Raw genomic sequence first — 14,061 nt, 5'->3', positions numbered from 1 at the left:
TCGCTAAGCAATTAAAAAGAATATAGATGTGTGTTGTGTCTTGCTCTTGATCCGTCAATAGCCTTGATCGGCAACTACCAAATGCATGCCCAAGTGCTTAAAATATCGACAGCTTGTCAGCTACAGTTACTTGTTCTCCATCATCGTTACGGGGAGGACATGTGTAACGTGTTGGAATATAAGGTTCGAAGTACATAGATGAGAAATTTGAAATCTCTTCTAAAGTGTACGCCTCACAAATAGAGCCTTCTACTCTTGCTTTATTACGAACCTTTTTTTTAAGTCAAACATGCATCTGACAAGAATATACATTTCAAATTTTAAATATCTGTCATTAAAGAGACAAATATAAAAAAACATATACCTTTCAAATGGGTACATCCATCAATATTGCATAGGGTCACCAACCCTTAGTTCATATGACAGATGTATGATCAAATGTTCCATAACATCGAAAAATGCTGACGAAAATATCTTTTCTAGCAGACAAACAATGGTGATGACAGAGTCCTCGAGATTCTTTACATCTGATACTGCGACCTCCGATGCGCACAATGTTTTGAAAAATCCGCTCAAGTCAGACAATACCCCCCATATAGGCTTGTCTAACATATCATGGAATGCTAGGGGTATCAATCGTTGCATAAAGATATGACAATCATGGCTCTTCAACCCATATAACTGTCCATCGTCAATCTTCACAGCCCGAGCAATGTTAGAGACATATCCATCTGGAAATCTTAATTGTCTCAACCATTGACATACATGTTTTATTTGATCAGGTCCGAGCACGTACTTTGCCTTTGGTTTCAGTACTTTGCCATTGTACTCTTTGAGTTCCAATTCTGGTCTTTTACATATTAATTTTAAATCCATACGGGCCTTCGGATTATCCTTCGTTTTTCCTTTAATATTCATTATTGTATTGAACACATTATCAAACACATTTTTCTCTACATGCATCACATCCAAATTATGTCGTATCAATAGGGTCGGCCAATACGGTAGTTCCCAAAAAATAGATTTCTTCGCCCAATTGTGATCCTTCCCAAATCCACGGAAGGGTGTAGGACTGCAGACATCTATTAATACATCTGAAAAGTATCACAATCTTCTTAGAATCTCTATGCTAGACAATCTTGAGGATGAACCTTCTGTTTTAGTTGTGCCTGTTTTAAACGCATTCTTTTGTCGTCGGAACGGATGATCGCTGGGTAGAAATCAACGATGGCACTCAAACCAGCAAGGCTTCCTTCCATGCCTTAATCTAAAAGCTTTGGAATCCTCCATGCAGTACGAACAAACCAACCTCTCATGTGTGCTCCAACTAGATAGCATACCATATGCAGGGAAGTCACTGATTGTCCATAGAACAATGACCTTCATGTTGAAATTTTGTTTTTTGTGGGCATCATACGTGGTAACACCGTCATCCCATAGTACTTTTAGTTCATCAATCAATGACCTTAAATATACATCAAGATTTTGGCCAGGTGAGGTCGGACAAGGGATCTGCAGAGACAAGAAAAGATTTGGACGTTTCATACACAAGCTTGGTGAAAGGTTGTATAGAGTTACAAATACTGGCCAGCATGAGTATGGAGTTGATCTACCCCCAAATGGATTAAATCTATTTGTACATAGACCAAGTCTAACATTTCGTACTTCCATTGCGAAGTTCTGATGAGTACGATCAAAGTGCTTCCAAGCTTCAGCGTCAACAGGATGCGTGATCTTGTTTTCATCGTGTCGAACTTTATTTGCATGTCATCTCATGTGTTTAGCTGTCCTTGAAGACATATACAATCGCTGCAATCTAGGAGTGATAGGAAAGTAGCGGAGCGACTTGTATGAAACTTCCTTTGATCTCATGCTACCATTGCCTCTTGTCTTTGGCTTGAACCGAGGATGCCCACATGACGGGTATGATATGTTGTTTTCCTGCTCCTTGAAATACGTGTAGTGATTTGGACAAGCATCAATCTTTTTGTAACCCATACCTAGAGCGTTGACCATAACTTTCGCACAATAGAAATTTTGTGGCAATTTCTCATCTTTGGACAACATACTCTTCACAATCATGCACAAACGATCAAAACATGATTGACTCAAATTATACTCGGACTTCAAATTCATTAGTTGAAGAGCTGCAGACAAGATAGTGTGACTCTCACAACCGTTCCAAAGTGGCTCATCAGCATCTCTAAGCAAATCATAAAATCTACTAGCTGCATCGTTTGGTGATTCTTCATCTACGACAGTTCTTACATCACTAGAACTCATAGCAGAACCCAGTTTTGTTCCTGCGACATCAAATATCAAATCCGTATATAGATTATCGTGCACCACATTCACCCGTGCATCAAAATCGTTTCTATATTCTTCTCCATGAAACATCCAGTTCTGATAATCACCCACAAAACCCTTCCTGTATAGGTGATGTCTAACACTATGAGGTTCTATAAATCAATTATTCTTACAAATCTTGCAGGGACACCTAATCTGACCTGTGGAATCCACTGTACTTACACTTGCCGTTGCAAATTCAATAAAACTGTCAACACCATCCATATATTCATGCGATAACTCATTGTCCACTATCCTACGGTACATCCATTCATGGTTTGCAGTCATTTTCTTATGATGTTACGAATAATAGCCTAATGAATTAAAAGAGAACAATCATAATGCTACAATGAAGAACATATCAAATTTATCATGCAATATATGATGTTATACAATAACAAGAATTTTGATGCATGCATTGATAACTTAATATTTTCAATGTGCAAACCATTAATGACACGATACAATCATTTGAAACATGCTTTCATTATACAATTTCACATGGAAGTTATAATCAAATTGAAAGTAACTACATGCAAGCATGGATACAATTACATCAAACATTGCAATACACCGTAATAATTCATATCAAACAAATGACAAACATGTACCTGCAACAAACACACTTCAATATCTCACTAACTACTACCATGCCTAGCATAGACTCCGTACTCCAAAAATAAGAAAACTTCAATATTCATACATTAAAATCATGCTCAGCATGATCTCCGAACTCCAACAAAGCAACCCTAAATATCAACAATTAAGTGAGTGTGTGAATAATAAAGTGTTACATCTATTAAATTAAATAACATGTGATACGCTTGCATCACTTACTCACCACGGGTATTTACCCGATTTGCATTGTTTTTGACACTTACTTACCATAGGTGACTGAGCACGAGCTGATTCCGTTGAAAAATCTGCACAAAAAAACACTGTTTCAAAATGAAGTCACTACGAAAAAAAAACTGTTCTGGCAAGGGGTCGACTCCCCTGCTGTTCCGGCAGGGGGTCGACCCCCTTACGGAACATAGGGGGTTAACTGACCCCCTGTTCGGGCAGAGGGTCGACCCCCAGCCTTTCCGCGAGTGAGTCGACCCCCTGCCGGAACAGCAGGGGGTTAACCCCCTGCCTTTCCGGCAAGGAGTTAACCCCCTGCTGTTCCGGCAGGGGGTTAACCCCCTACGTGAAAACGCAGGGGGTTAACCCCCGCATTTTCCGGCAGGGGTTAACCCCCTGCCAGAACAGCAGGGGTTAACCCCCTGCCAGAAAACGCGGCGGGGGGGGCATCTTTTAGCTTCCTCCGGGCGGCGGGGCCTGCGGACGGTGGGACCGGAGAACGGTGGGAGTGGGACCGGCGAGCGACGAGAGTGGCGAACGGCGGGAGCAGCGAAAGAAGAAAAGGAAAATCTGTCTGGGATTAGGGTTATTCGAAACTTAGCGACAGCTTAGCGACAAAATTAATTTCGTCGCTAAGCCCACATAAATCAAATTTACGAAACCTGCGATAGACTGATCTTCGTCGCCATGTCCGTCGCTAAGTAGCGACGAACTTGAGTTTGTCGCAAGAGTCGTCGGCAAATCGTGCGGCCGTAACGACAAAATAGTATGTCGCAAACTCCGTCGCTAAATAGCGACGGACTGGGCGACGGACTATAGTTTGTCGCTGGTTTTATGTGCTTCATTGATTATAGCGACGGATGTTTGTCGCTCGATAATCCATCACTAACGAGTGACGGAAATATTCCGTCGCTACCGTCCGTCGCTAACGTGTTTTCTTGTAGTGTACCAAAATGGGGTTTTTTCAAGCATCTTTTTTCCCACGTTATTTCCCTTATCCCTAAGTTTGTTGTTTTAAGGATTCGTAGACAATTTTGGGAGTGAGAATTTGTAATTAGTTGTTGTCCCATAGTTGTTGGGCAAACATGGTTGTCATCCCATACAATATTGCTTTTAGAAACATAATTATTAAATTTGTAATTAGTTGCTTGCTGATAATATAGCTCATTAAATGTTATTATTGTCTTTTACAGTGAGAATTTTGACAAACGCAGCAAGAATTTAAAGGGATGCTCACAAGATATTTCGATGTGGATATCCACAGGGAGGCCAAGCATCTAAACATTGGTGAAGTTATTAGTTTGATTTTTTTAGAGGACATGATAATCATCTTATACTTGTATGTTTTTTTCCTATTGGAGATGTTAATCAAAGATTAATAACTGCAAATGTTCATGTTCATATTCTTGCAAAGCTTTGTGGGGTTTATTTAAGACCCAAAGATAAATATGAACCTTTAGTCACACCTAATTAGGACAGATTAAGAGCTGGTTTTGAGGGGTGACACCACTTGTGACAGCATGATACTTCTTCACAATGATGATATGATGTTTGTTTTACTCATGGTGTAAAAAGAAGGCAAAATGGATGCCAACTTAGCAATTTTCCATGAAAATTGCAGGAAACAAACATGCCTCAGCAAGAAAACCCACTTGGCAAGCCACCAATATTGATCCTACCGAGAGCCAATTCTAGGCAAGATGGAGCCTTGGATAACCTTGTGATACTTTTGAAACTTGCAGAAGTTCATTGTAAAGAAACATACATTTCCAGTCAGAGAAATTAATTGTTAGCAACTTGTTCATGTTGAGAAAAGTTGCTTGAGAAATATTTTCATGGGGGAGGGATGAGAAAATCATTATTTACTTTTTCTGTGAAAATATGCATTTGCTTTACCATGAGTAAGCAGTATCCTTTGAACTACCTCAAATTTAGTCTCTGTAGTGCACGGAGCGAGTCTCACTTTTTGCTCAAATTGTTAAGACTCGAAGCAAGCTCAATAAAAAAAAAGAGAATGTTCCCACACAAATCAAGGTGTCTGAAAAGCATACCATAGTTGAACCCAAAAACGCATCGGAAAATTATTCCAAGTTGTGCATACTGACTATATATCGATAAAAAGCAAAGTAAAAAAAAAATCAAGAGAATTTGAGAGAGGATTAGGCATGCAAATTTTATTACTTGCTCTTTAGGCATTTGAACTTGGACAATCCCCACCAACAATGAGAGCAGTTTTGATGTTTAATTTGGATTAAGTTAAAAATAAAGATTTGTATGTTTTCATTGTATCCATATATTGGTAATAGAATACTTCCCAATGGGCAGAAGCAGAAGCAAAAAAAGGGGCGGAGCCATGTTGTGGGGAGGGAGGGCATGTGCCCATTCTGACCCACAAAAATCCCCCAAGACTGCTCATCCTGACTCAATGACTCTTTGGGCTTCCCCTCCCCCCCCTTGATACCCTAATCTCTCTCTCTCTCTCTGCTAGCCACGACACAGACCCATATCCCCCCTCTCTCACCCTACTTTTAACCCCACAACAGAGGCCCATAGGCCCCCTTCTCTTGCCCTCCTCGCAACCCCACAATGTAGACCTCTCTCTCTCTCTCTCTGCCCTCCTCGCAACCCCCTTCCCGGGTCATATTCTTACTTATTGCTGATGATATGATCATTTTTTGTGGTGCAAATGTTTAGCAGATGCTTAGGTTCAAGCTTATCATTCAATTCTTTCTCTCCCTATCTGAGCTTTCTCTAAATGAGACCAAATTCTCTATTACCATGTTCAATGTTCATGCTAATATGCTTGCAGCTGGAAAGCGAATCTTTAATTGCACTATTTTTGACATGCCTATTATGTACCTGGGCTTGCCGTTACAAGTGAAGCACCTCTCTTCTGCTGCTTGGGCTCCGACGCTTAAAAAAACGAAGTGCAAATTGCTTTCGTGGAAGTCGTCTTATCTCTCCATCGCCGACCGTCTAACCTTAGTCAAATATGTTCTTTCAACTATTCCAGAAATTTTTCATGTCAATGTTTGTGATGCTTGTGGGAGTAGAGAAGCAGTTGACGCGCTTGTTGGCAGGTTTTCTATGGTCTCTATGTCAACTCAAGGGTAAGCGTCACTTAATTGTTGACATTTGGTGGTCTTACCTCGGCGTATGGCTGGTTTAGACATTCTTGCACCCAGACTGCAGAGCATTGTTCTTGTCGTCAAGCAATGTTGGTTGGCCCACCAACCGGATAACTCTTGTGCTCATTTGCTTCTTGCTAAATATGAGGCTCCTTCTCTTATCCTGGTTCGTCTGGGAACCTGAGGTTTGGCGCTCTCGCACTTGCGTAAATCATGGTTGAGGGCTTTAGCTTGCTTTAGAGACCATTTTGAGGACTCCAGAAATTTTGATCAGTGGTTGAAGTGGGCGTTGGCGCCAAGCGGAGAGTTCCTCACCAAAAAAGTCTATAGATCGTTGCTCCCCCCAGGGGCTGATTGGTTGCCCGAGGATGCGCTTTGGGTGAAGGGCCCTTCTCCCCGTGCTCGAGTCCTGGCATGGTTAATTTTGCACGATAGAATCCAGACCCATAGTAATTTAAAGAAGTGGGGTATTCAGCTCCCGAATTGGTGCGTGCTTTGTCAAGCTGCAGAAGAATCTACGTTTCACTTGTTCTGGTCTTGCCCAATATTTGTGGAACTCTTTAGCAGGTCCTAGAGGCATCCGAACGTGTTTGTTAAGAAGAAGTCTTTTGGGCTAGATCTGATCTTGGACCCGGTTTGTATTAGGTACAGCACGAGGTGGAGATTCATCTGGCGAACGTGGTTGCTTACTTCTTGGTAGTTTGTTTGGATGGCACGAAACGATGCTCATTTTCGTCAAATTTCTGTTAACATTCAAAACCTGGTGCATAAAATCTTGGTAGATGTTTATGTGATCTTGTGTATGCATCTTAGTGATCTTCCGCTCCCTCCTACTGACACTACCTCTCTTTTGCGGCAATCTGGGCAAGCGGCTCCAGTGTGAGCCCATTTTATCTATCTGATGTTCTTTTTCTCTTCTGCTTTCTTTATTTGTTTTGACTTTGCTCTTGTTCAGTTCATGGGTTCAACATTTTGTTGATCTTCATGAGTGGTAATGTTGAATCTCTCTCTCTCTCTCTCTCTCTCTCTCTCTCTCTCTCGATGACCCCACAACCACCACGTGGCCAAGTCAGGCAGCCTGACCATTTGATTATTCAACCGTACCAAATGCATACAACTCTTTGAGGTCTCTCTCTCCAAAACTCTGCCAGATTGTGTTCGGCCATTTGCCCTTCGGCAGCCTCTCTGATGGACACCTTGGGTGGATGGGTCTTCCTCCTCCTCTTCTCCTTCTACTTAGATATGGGTTAGCAAAAAATTTGCTGGGTCGTTCGTTTTTTTTTTTTTGCTTGATAGTGTTTTGATTCTAAGTTTTTTTAATTAGCATCATGGATGATGTTTTTTAGGGTTTAAGTTATTTATTTATTTTTTTAATAGCATGAATGTTCAATTAGGGATTTTGTTTAGGTTTTGATTTGATTTTTTAAATGGCATGAATGTAATTATGCTTTTAAGATTTATAAGTGTTGTACTTTTTTAATTAGTAAATCCATGAGTAATGAATGTTTGATATTGGTTAGAATATTAATGTTTTTTATCAATTAGCATAGATCTATAATTTTTGTTTGGATTTAGATTTTTTATTTGCATTATTTCAAATGATATAAATGTGAATTTTGCTACTTTTTTTTCTTTTCAATTAGCAATAAGAATCATTCTATATTTGATTTCTATTAGGATTTTAGGGTTTACTTTGTCTGTTTTTCAATTAGCATTAATCGCGATTTCCTATTTATTTCTTATTATAATTTTAGAGTTTTTTTGTGTTTTTTTGAGTGATTTTTTTTTTACTATCCATTTGTGCGTACCCTAATTTAAGTTGAGCCAAGCACACACAATGGGTGGTCGGCTCAATTCACGTAAGCTCGTAAAGTTATAATATATAAAATTTTAGTGCAATATTTGTCATAAAAAGTAGCTTTGTATGGTAAGGCCTTATGACATGTAATGAAGAGGTTTGCAGTTCAAATCTCGTTATTGTCATTGTTAGAATGCATGTTTTTTTAAATGAGCCAGCTAGTGGCTCGGCTCGGCTTACTCAATCTTGGCTCGTGATTGAGTATGGCTCGTCTAGTTATGAACATGAGCCGAGCCCGAGCTGGGTTAAATGCTAAACAAGCTAAGTCTGAACAAGATGGGTTTGACTGGCGCGTTCAGCTAGTTTACCAGCCCTATCAGCAATGCACGACGTTCTTGATCGCAAAATGTTCGTACTGGTGACGCGTCATTCAAATTTCTGTCCCATCAACTTTCGACGGATCACATGACCTTCATGCCGGCGACACATCATGCAAATTAAGCACTCTTTAGCAGACTTATGTTAAGCATATAGTGTCACTGCAGCACCTCAAAGGTTACAGTATATCAGGTGCCACCAACACCTTAACCTAAGATTTCAAAAAAGGGCCTTTATTTTCTACTATCGCCATTACCTACAAACGTCCATTTTTTTATGTTTTACTTTGTTTTTCATAAAATCAACCTTACAGATGTGATCTAAATGTTTTGTTTAGTGGGAATCACCTTTTAAATCATAGGCAGGTTTTTATAAAGCTTCAAAAATCAATGGTCTACATTGTGTGATACTTTCCCTCGTCATAAAGTTATACTTTTTCATAAAAAAAACATGATCCAAAAGTTGATGAATCCATCCCTGATGTCAGATTGGTTCAAAACAACTTGTGGATTAGAGATCCAAAGGTGTTTGTACATAATGGCTTCATTACTAAAACATTATCCTTCAAAAAATTACCAACCTTCTTGGAACACCAAGGCTGCATTTGATTGTTAGGATCTCAAATCTGATCAGTTTTTCTCTTTCTTTTTTAAAAGGCAACTAAACACCCCTTAATGGACTCATGCTCAAGTCTGGGAAACAAGACCACCAACTATGGAGAGGCTCTGCATAGTTGTTGGTAGGAGCTGTAAGTGCATGTCTCCTCGTGGTGAGACGGTGCAGGTTCAAACCCCAGTGGTACATTGAATAATAACTGGTAAGGGTCTGCCTAACCCCAGCTTGCCTCTCAAAAAAAAAAAAAAAAAGCAAGACGAAAAGCTCACCGTTCAGCTCACCTTTAGGTAAATGAGCCACACACAAACATGGCAAGCTCAGCTCATATAGGTGTGTATTACATATTATATATTTTATGCATATATTATACTTGCAATATATATGTTTTATATGTATATTATATATATTATGCATATTTTATATATGGTTGCTTCTATGGTGCTATACACTTAATTTACATAGATATAAGCTTCAAAAGCAAAATCTAACCATTGGATCATGTTTAATATATTCTATTTATTTTTTCATGTGTTAAAGTTGACTCAGATATGATGTTTTATATCATTTTGAACTACATTTATTTTCATGAATTGCGAGCTATTGATTTTCACCTTCTAAAAAATAGAATCTTATGATGTATTAAACATTATAAAACCTTTTAATATAATAATAAAAAAATCTTTTGATGTATTAAATATTATAAAACCTTCTAATATAGTAAATAAATCATACTAAACACATCTCTATGGTTAGATTCAACATTTGATAGCTAGATCCATGCAAAGAAGAGTGTACCACCATATGGTATCATGGTACAGAATCACCAAATATTTTCCATTTACATATTATCAAGCTTTAAAAAATACTATAAAGAACAATCTTTACAGAAAACAAGTCAGCTTGTAATGAGCTCCTGCTAGGCTCTGCTTGTGAGCCAAATAGGAGTGTACCCTTAACGAGCTGAGCCAAAACAGCCCACTGCTTGTTTACCTGTCTTGTTTATGCTAACCGTATAGTGTCACTGCAGCAAAAGGGTACATGGTGCCCCCAAACACACCTCAACAATTCTTGACATAAGTTTTCTAAAAATTACTTACATTAATGGAAGGGAATGAATGAGATAGCTGGATGGTTAAAGTTGCAGCATCATAACCGAGAGGTCTGGTGTTTAAATCCCACGGGTGGGTTTGAGTGCTCTCTCTCTCTCTCTCTCTCTCTCTTTCTTGAGATGGGTGCAGTTGTAGGAAATAATGAAAGTATGAATGGTATTTGGCAACTCCAATTCCATGTTCCTCATACCGGACAATCTTAGTTTTAATTTCAGCTTCTCGCACTCCAAACAGCTACACAAGTGAAAGTGGTAAATCCTCAGCTGAACCGTTTCACTTATCCCAAACAGCCATGTGGTTTGGATAAAATTACAAATTTTGGGGATTCCGTATTTGCCTCCCTGGATGCCACCAACTGATAGTTTCCAAACAGGGCCTTTATCTCACTCCAAGGGACTTATGCTCCGCATTTAGTTTGCCACTTTAGCACATCAAAAGGGTTTTGATGAGATCCGATAAAATAAGACAATTAAGGAAATGGGTCAGTTCAGATTTGAGGTTGCTTGTTACTTGCTTGCACCCAATAGATTGCTGTAAAGTTAGACAGTGCAGAGATTAATAAGCAAAAACACACTAGTGCTCTTTCTCTCTCTTCTTTTCTGGCATTACACAGCCCTCTCTTAGAGAGCTATTATTTAATTTACAAAATCTCCTACTGCAGTAAGGATTTATTGAATTACAACTGCTTTATCCTTTGTGAGGGACGATTTTTCTTGAGAGACAGGTTGCCACATGTGATGCTTCATATTGGCAGGATGGTTCCAAATTGATTTGATTATTCTTCTGTTGCAGATAAGTTACTATCTTGACAGGATTGCTTTTCTGAACTCGGTGTATCATCACCCTGTTCTCCAAGATTTCTATATTGTCATCCTTTGCTTTTCTTTGTTGCCCTGTTTGGTTTCCTTCCTTATATGCTTGATCTTCTTCTTGCTTGATTGTATAGCTACTTTCCTTGCAAGTTCACACCCCCTCAAGTCCAACTCACCGCTTATCATACTGTCATTACTTGCCTCGTCACCTTTCTTAGAATGCCCTTCCTTCACAATTGCTTGGGCCAATTTCTACTCTGTCACTCTCTCTCTCTTTTAAAACTTGTTTCTAATTACGCAAGTGTGGAATGTAGGTCCTATAGACATTCAACCATTCCATGTTACAAAGTTTTTTTTTTTTCAATGAAGAACAGAGAAACCACCTTCCAAGTAAGAGACCCGTTCGCGCTGGACTATAGTGTTGAGCTCATACGATCTTACGAGCTGAACATGTTCGTGATCTTGCGAGTTCGAAAACTTGCCGTGCATAAACTTGACTTTGTTTAGTTGAACGACCGTGATGAACACGAGCCGAGTTCGAATCATATGCTCAACTAGCCAGGCCCGAACACCTTTTGTTGGGTTCGTTCGGCTCGATTACCAGCTCTACTCATACGGTCATACCTACGGTTGCTTTTCCGACGAATTGGAAAGAACCCCAAAGATTATGAATTCCATGACAAATAACAAAGTCGCTGACAGTTTGAAATCATATAGAAATCTAATACCAGCAAAATTCAACTATGCCATAAGCAATGCTCATTTTTTCTTTATCATTTAAGAATGAAACCACTTTCATATCTTATCTTATCCTAAGATATATAACACCCTCCTCTCTCTGAAAAAAAATAATAAATTACAAAAGTTGTATGAAAAGGGCGAAAGGGTCTAAGGCAAAGAACTGTCCGTATGGTGATCTTCTCTGGACTTGAGCTCTCGGTCAACAACGGCATCGGCGCTACCGGAGACCGACGCCGGAGAGAAATTCTCCGGCAACCCACATCTCTGACACCTCCGGTCGGGGGGATTCGGCGGCGGCGGAGGAGGGGAGGCCTTATGGGGGAGGACGAGGCGGCAGGACGGGCAGGAGGAGTGAGAGCCGAGCCACGTATCGATGCAGGCGGGGTGGAAACAGTGGGCACAGCCGGGGAGCACCCTGACTTGCTCTCCGGCGAGGAACTCGGCCAGGCAGATGGCGCAGTCGGTTGACTTTCCGGCCGCCGGGCCGAAGTCGGCGACGGGGAGGGCGAGGATCGCCTTCTTCTTTAGGCCCTTGTTGGCGTCGGGGTCGTCGTCTCCTCCGCCGCCGGCGCGCCGGAGTAAGCGGCACGGCCAGGTGCAGCGCACCATGAACCCCAGGCCCACCAGGCAGATGAGGCCGCAGAGGAACGCCGCCAGGATCACCACAACGTCCGAGTTCACCGCCACGTTCGCCGCCGGATCCGCGCTTCCTCCTCCGCCTCCGGCCGCCGTCAACAGCCTCCGGGAGAGCCTCTGCCCTAACTTGGCCGGCGAGGTCACCATGAGGGCTTGAGAGAGAGAGAGAGAGAGAGAGAGAGAGAGAAGGGTTCGAATGGTGAAGAGTGAGCAAACTGTCTTGAGGTTGGGGGTTTTTATTTCCAACGCTACTGAAGTTCAAGGAAATTACGAGAATGCACCTGAATCCTCGGTCAAGGACAGGTGAGGATCTCCTACTCTTGGCACGACGATTGTCGAGATTATCCTTGAAAGTATTTGTTTTTCCTTTTCCTTTTTTTCATTTTTTTTTTTGAGCACTCATCTCGGGTAAGGAATAAGGATGTGAACGATCAGATATTCCCTTGTATCCAACGGAAACTGACTCGATTTAATCAGATTAGGTAATCCAAAACCGTATTCGATTATAATCTGGTTTTGGATATAGTTTTTCATTTTTGCTATTGAATCTAATGTATATCCGAATTTAATGGATATCCAAACTCAGTTACATGTAAAACCCAATTCATTGTGAGTTTTTCTCTGACCAGATCCGAATCCGTTTGACCAATATCCTATTAGAATTTAGTATTGGCCACATCGGACCTGAATCCAAAACGTTTACATCGCTAATCTCAAGGAAACTTACAAAGCTCTATGGGTGATTCACTTCATCGACCCATCTCAGTTTGAATCCGGATGTAAGACACTGGATATCAAATCCAAATCCAATTATTAGAGATGTAAACTGTTTGGATTGGGTTCAGATGTTTGCATCGAAGTTACAGGAACCACCGCTTTATGGTGAGAAACACGATAGCAAGAAGTGTCGCACTTTCTTTGAAGAGGAGAAGTTTGAAAACTGGCTTGGTATTTACTTGTCTGGTTGGAGCAGCTAGTGCACGTCACCTTGTGTTGGAGTGTTGTAGGTTCAAAACCCAATGGTATGGTTGTATAACTGGTAGGGGTCTGCCTGCTTGATTATAAAAAAAAAAAACTGACTTCATATTTGCTTTTCTTTGGCTTTTTCCTCACTTTCATTTATTCTAGTTTTTTCTCTTCTTTTTAATGTTTTTCATAGTAATGTATATTATTTTTTCATTTTCCACTAGCTTCCTTTACTTGCACACCCCTTTCATTTTTTTTATGCATTTTTTTTTTTTGCTTCTGATAAGCTTCACAATCACTTCCAAAACTTATCACTTCATGCTCCATGCAACTTTTTCACACTCGCTTCTCTGCTTTCACTCCATAGACTTTTAACTTTTTTCGACAGAAAAAGTTGGGGTTAGGCAGACCCTTACCAGTTATACAACTATATACCATTGGAATTCGAACTTGCAATGCCCCAACACAAGGTGGCGTGCACTAACAGCTCCTACCACATCCACATAGACAAACTAACTTCCTTTATCCATTTAGCTTCCTAATAACTATGGTTGATGTTACCGAGGCAAATTAGATATTGCTTCTTGTGTTAAGGCTACAAGTTTGATAGGAAAAGGTAATATCAAATCGAGATCTGATTAGCAAATTAAATGCATTTTATTATATAGTCGGTTACGACTTGGGATTAC

The 14,061-nt window shown here is 40.3% G+C and overlaps 1 pseudogene; it reads right to left on the bottom strand.

Annotated features, from left to right (window-relative positions):
* Window positions 1–11,675: 11,675 nt before the first annotated feature.
* LOC149832689 (RING-H2 finger protein ATL8 pseudogene) lies at window positions 11,676–12,595 on the bottom strand (annotated as a pseudogene).
* Window positions 12,596–14,061: the final 1,466 nt, after the last annotated feature.

Source organism: Nuphar pumila, chromosome 7 (genome assembly GCF_984573655.1).
Source record: "Nuphar pumila chromosome 7, dmNupPumi1.hap1.1, whole genome shotgun sequence".
NCBI lineage: Eukaryota > Viridiplantae > Streptophyta > Magnoliopsida > Nymphaeales > Nymphaeaceae > Nuphar > Nuphar pumila.
Note: the sequence above shows the minus strand (reverse complement) of the source record. Positions and strands in the feature narration are given on the sequence as shown.